The following is a 6,565-nucleotide window of genomic DNA, read 5'->3' on the forward strand; positions in this document are numbered from 1 at the left end:
CCATTAGTGTAGCCTAGCTTCCATTGTTTGAGCTATTACCGAAGTAAGAACCTCAAGCGGTATATGATACCAAGGAAGTTTGATTGCTAGGTCACTTCTCTTTAAACATAAACTTATAGGTAGAAACGGAATCGTAAATTCCTTTCATTTGTTCCTTGTTTTCCTATTTCTTGTACCCTTTCTTATAGTCTTAAGAATTGAATTCTTTAGTGTTGACTTTAATACTTTGTTAGACATGTCCAATGTCACTCCAACAAGGTTTTTACCATTTAATTTATGTTGAATAATTTGTTTCAACTAGATGATCTTACCAGAAGCTTCTAAAGTTCTCTAAGCATCGATCTATTTGAATGTCTAGGGACTAGACTCATTCGAGAATTAAATGGACAAAGATATTAGGTTGTTAACCATTGGTAAAGCTGAGCGTTTTAAACTCAATGCTTTATGATCTCAAACTACAGTGTATTTTGAATTCACAAGCACCAATTGGTTTGCCATTCGATTTTGATATTCGAAAACAACCATAAAAGTCGATATAAGAAACGTATATTTTAAATTGCTCACTTTCTCTCATTTTCGTGAATCGTTCTTGGACTCATTACCAATCGAGGAAATTTACTGTTACCTTTCTAAAAGGATTTACTGCAGTGCAAGATATTTAATTATAAACAATAATTAAAACATACAGTGAAGCATGCAAAGTCTAAACATTTATCATGAGTAATAACTTGAAAATTAAAGCAACCATGCAATTTAAACAAGTTATTGGCATTTTATTCGATTTTATTGTTCCGGCAGGTGTGAATAAAATGATTCCAAGATCCTAAAACCATTGAAGAATTAAGCACAGTTTGTCGACTCAATCCTAAAATATCTTAGGTAAGCAAAAACCTTTTGCTAATAGTCTAGAAACTATTCTTGGTTGATAGGCACGTCTAAGAACTTATTAGGTAAACCTATCGATTTTGCCACGACATAAAAGGACTCCTTACTTATATCGTTGAGTTTCACCAAAACTAACATGTACTCACAATTATTTGTGTACCTTGCCCCTTTAGGAACAATAAGTAACACCTCGCTGAGCGAAAACTATTACTAGATTGATGTAAAGGATATCCAAGCAAGTGTATATTTTGGCATGGCACCTTTTAACTCAATTTTAAAGTTTGGAACTTAAGGCTTTTACTATGTTGGTTAGATTTTAAGTGAACTAAAATCCTTAATCATGCAACATAATCAAGCTTTGATCTCATGCATATTTAAGACATATTTAAAAGCAATAAATAACTTAAAACATGCATAAGATAAATGTGATCTAGTATGGCCCGACTTCATCTTGAAGCTTCTACTTCAAAGTCCGTCTTGAAAATCTCCGTGGGAGGCACCATTTTCTTCAAATAGGATAAGCTATAATTAAAACTAATTACAACTATTTGATGGTACGCATACCATATTTGAATTGAAAAACAATTTTGGTACTTTAGACCAATTACATTCAAATTAATGGTACCCAGACCATATTTGCTATCCTATTTGGGCCATACTAGTCACTTCATAACCTGCAAAACAGTACATATACAATATATACCATTCACCCATTCATTATCATGAATGGCCCACATAGCTGGTTAGTAAAACACATTATGCATCACATAAACATTTGCAGCAATTAATCAAGGGCACCAATAATCTACAAATTATTCAGTCCTTATTAATTCTAATCAAGTTGTTTTAACCTTAAGGATTTGTAGACCTAATCAAGAGTTTATGACTAAAAGGGCTCCCACTTAAACCAATAAATTCATATGCTTTACTAATTTTAAACATAAAAATGTATTTCTAGTCTAACCGGAAACATACAAATTTAATTAAAATTTAAAGCTCATATAAATTTATAATTGAATCCGCTTATTTAATTTATTTTTCAGTCGTATTTAAATTAATTCATGATTTTAATTTTAGTAAAATAATTAGAATAAATAAAATTTATTATAATTAAAATATTCAAAATTAAAATCCAAGAAAACAATTTAAATTATTAATTTTAAAATTATTTAAAATTACGAAAACTGAAAATTTCAAATTAAAATTTTAAAACGATCTAATCGTAACGCAACAACCCCACGCAACACACAACCATGGGCCACACGCACACAGCCATCGCTGGCCATGTGCGCGCAGCCCATGCGCTACGTCGCATCGCTGCTGCATTCCATCGCAAGGCGCGCGCCAGCGCTGATCACAACAAGCACGCTGCTCACCATCGCTGGGCGCAGAGCTCGTCGCACGCGCACGCTGCTCACCATCGCTGGGCGCAGCGCTCGTCGCACGCTTGCGCGAGGCAGTGCGCGCTGTGGCGCAGCTCGCTTGCTGCCCACACGCGACTGCTCGTGCCTTGCTCTCTCCCTTGCCCATGCGCCCATCGCACACAGCCCACGACACAAGGCAGGGCTGTTGCCTTGTGCTCGTGCACCATGCCCTTGCTCGCTGCATTCGTACCGCATGGGCGACGAGCTCCCTTGCTCGTCGTCGCATGCCCGCACTACCCTTAAGGGTAACACGTAGCATCCATTGCTTTGTGCGTGCAAGTTATATGAGCGAATCGCATATAAATTAAAAATTTTATTTTCAAAATTAATGACAAATTAATAAATCATATTAATTTCATAATTTTAGGGCGAAAAATCGAAAATTTATTAATCAATTAATTTCCGATTAACATGGATTCAAATCTAGGTCATAAAAATTAAAAATTTAACATAAATTAACAATTTTTATGGTGGATTTTAATCATGGATACCTAATTAAATTATTAATTAATTATGAAAATCAAATTAATTCTAAATTATTCGAATTTCAACAAATTAATCATAATTACAAATTAGGTTGTATAATTAACAAGGCTAGGCATTCAAACTTGTTAAACATATACTGTAGGTCAATCAAAAATTCAAGATTTATCAACAAGAATCGCAAATATTTAATTTAACATCTTAAATTTACAAACTTTTGCGTTCAAAAAACTAAAACCTCCGAAAAGTCATAGTTAGGCTTCGAATTTGGGAATTCTAGGTTCGGCCGAAAATTAATATTTTTGTCAAAACTTTAGAATGCCTTTTACATGCGGAATTGACAAAAAAATCACTCGATTTGGATGAGTAACGAAGAAACTGCCGAAAAACTGCGTACATATAATTAAATAAACGCAATTTGCAATTAATTAACAATTACGAAAATTAATCACCCCTTTTAATTCGTTGCAAATTTGTAAAATTTAACCATGTTTATGCAATTTAGATTATGAAAATAATAAGAGGCTCGTGATACCACTGTTAGGTTATGATTCATATGACAAAACATAAATCATGCGGAAAAACCATAAAGCCAGGAAAACATATTATTTACACATAATCATTTAGCATAATTCAGATGCATACAATTTGTTGCGTGCCCTCCCTAGCTGCGCCCGAACCGAACAAGAACAAGTCTTTAGGACTCCAAGTGTCGTCCCTCCGTAGATAGTCCACAGCACGTCCGGATCCGCCTTAAGCTTGACCAACTAGAATCGCCCTTAAGGTTGCTTAGGAATTTCGGCTATTTAGGTGCAAGTGTATGGCTGATTTTTTCTTCAAAATCTTACCTTTAGAATACTTCAATTGTGTATATAAATTATGACCCTAGGCACCTATTTATAGAGGTATGGAAAAAGAATTATAATCATACTAGGATTTGGATTTATTAATTAGAATCCAACTTGAACTCTAGCTAAATAATAAATTTAATCTATTAGGATTAGGATTTAATCAATACACGAATTCCGATAGGATTAGGATTCGTTACGAACATGAGCATCGTATGGCCACGAGCATCGCACCACCCGCGCAGGCCTTGCAGCCCACACGAGCAGTCGCTGCTCGCAACCCAACAACACGCTTAGCGTGCGCGCGCCAAGGCCTTGCTGGGCCTGGCCTTGCGCTGGGCCTGGCGAGGCTGTGGCAGCTCCATGTTGGGCGCTCGGCTTGCTGGGCGCGGGCCTGGCTTCGTGCTAGGCCTTCGTCTAGCATGCCTCGTCCGATGCTAATTCGTACGATGCGCTTCCGATTAAATTCCCGGTTCCGGAATTCATTTCCGATACGAACAATATTTAATATTTCCGATTCCGGAATTAATTTCCGTTTCGGACAAATATTTAATATTTCCGTTTCCGGAATTATTTTCCGATTCCGATAATATTTCCGATTCCGACAATATTTCCGTTTCCGACAATATTTCCGATTCCTGCAATATTTCCATTTCCAATAATATTTTCCGATACGTACCATGTTTCCGTTTCCGGCAACATCTACGACTTGGATAATATTTATATTTCCGATACGATCCATATTTCCGTTTCCGGTAATATCATCGTTTCCGGAGTATTCATTTCTTGCTTGTGACGATCTCAGCTCCCACTGAAACCAAGATCCGTCGATTCCGAATATCCATAGATGGAGTATTTAATGCCATTAAATACTTGATCCGTTTACGTACTATTTGTGTGACCCTACGGGTTCAGTCAAGAGTAAGCTGTGGATTAATATCATTAATTCCACTTGAACTGAAGCGGTCTCTAGCTAGGCATTCAGCTCACTTGATCTTACTGAATTATTAACTTGTTAATTAATACTGAACCGCATTTATTAGACTTAATATTATATGCATAGGTGGACCAAGGGCATTATTTCCTTCACCATTTTGATCTTTAAGAGTTAAAATTTCATTCTTCTTCCGACTCACCTTAACTCTGAAATAAAGAAAAGATGTCGGTAAATCCCCATCTACCTCCCAACGCTCCTTCTTTCTTTAATTTGTCTCCAAAATTGAACTAACTCGTACTTGATTGTCCAATCTAAATCATTCTCGTACATATTGATTTATAATAAATTAGTCAATCGACAATTGACCAGAATAAATTGATAGAGACGATAATATACCAGATGACGCATCACATGTTTATATGAACCGAACCAAATCTAATTCGAATGTCCTATTTCCTGTTTCAATTCACTCCCCCCTTTATTTCAAGGATTTTTTCAAAATTACCCCTTATAAAGTCTACTTTTTCAAACTTACCACCTTATAAAATTTTATTTAAAAATTAACACATTATAAAACCACAAACCTATAAAATTACCACCATTTAGCGAAAACAGATAAGTTTTCCGTGAATGGGGCCCACTTTTTATTTTCTTTTGTTTTCCCTCTATTTTTTCCACGATTCTTCTTTCTTCCTCCTTCCTTATTCATCCTTATTTTTCATCTTTCACCCAATCATTTACACAACCGAATAAGGAAGAATCACTTTGGAAGAAAAAGCCAGATTGGGTTTAACCGTTTAAGCATCGAAATTGTTGTGAATCATCACTCACCCAATTACTCTTTTATCGGACAATCATTTTTTCAATGCAATATTTACCGTTGCCAATACAATTTTAGTTATACTGACCATATGTCCCGTGCCAAATATAATTTTTTTCCTATGTTGTTGATAATATTCGCGGTTGTTAATATATTTAATAAGACTAAGAGCGCCAAGTATTCATTTGCAATCTATTTCAAATCAAGTTTAAAAAGGTTAACCATATCATAAAGAGGCAAAAGATAATGATAATGAATGGATAATTATCGTTTTGATGCATTATGATTCTGATTTCCGAAAAAACAAAATTGTTCCAACAACTATTTTTGTCAATTTTAGTGCATTATGCATAGCTTGAGCAAACGAAAATAAAAAATACTCTTACAAGACAAAAAGTTTCCATCATTTTTCAATATATAAGCTATTTGATTGCATTACACTATGTTTGTGAAGGAGGAGGAAGAATGGAGGAAGAATCATGGGAAAAATGAAGTAAAAACTAAAGCAAACAAAAAAATGAGCCCCACTTACTGAAAACTTAACATTTTCCATTAAATAGTGGTAACTTTGAAAATTTATACTCCCTCCGTCCCAAAATATAGTGTTCGGGGAATTAAGGAAAAGGATATCAATGATAATAAAACAATAATTATTTGTACTTTCAAAATAAAGTACATGTTAGGTGGCTTTTATGGAGAGAGAAATTAGAGATTAAATGTGTGTACATAATAAATGAGTCACAAAAAGACAAAATCAAACACATGAGTTGAATTAAAGTCTGAAAGTATAATTTTCAACATAAAAATTCAGACTTTTTTAGGACATTATTGGAATTACGTGTAACCACATCATCCAGGGTAGGGATGGAAATATCAGTGGATGATCCATTAACCCGATCATCCGCTATAATTAAACGGGTGAACACCCGAATTAAATGGATGAAAAGCGGGTGATGGGTCAGGCGGGTGATGGATGCGGGTCGGATACGGGTGATGTGTTTTTATCCATCACCCGACCCATCACCCGTTTATCACCCGATCCGCCACCCATTTATTTTAAATATATTATTTATATTAATATTTAAACATAAAATGTGTTGATAAGTCCATTATTTACTAAAGTTAGTGCTTATTTAATTTTCTTTTTTGGTTATAAGTTATGCGTGAT

Source organism: Spinacia oleracea, chromosome 5 (assembly GCF_020520425.1).
Source record: "Spinacia oleracea cultivar Varoflay chromosome 5, BTI_SOV_V1, whole genome shotgun sequence".
Classification (NCBI taxonomy): Eukaryota; Viridiplantae; Streptophyta; class Magnoliopsida; order Caryophyllales; family Amaranthaceae; genus Spinacia; species Spinacia oleracea.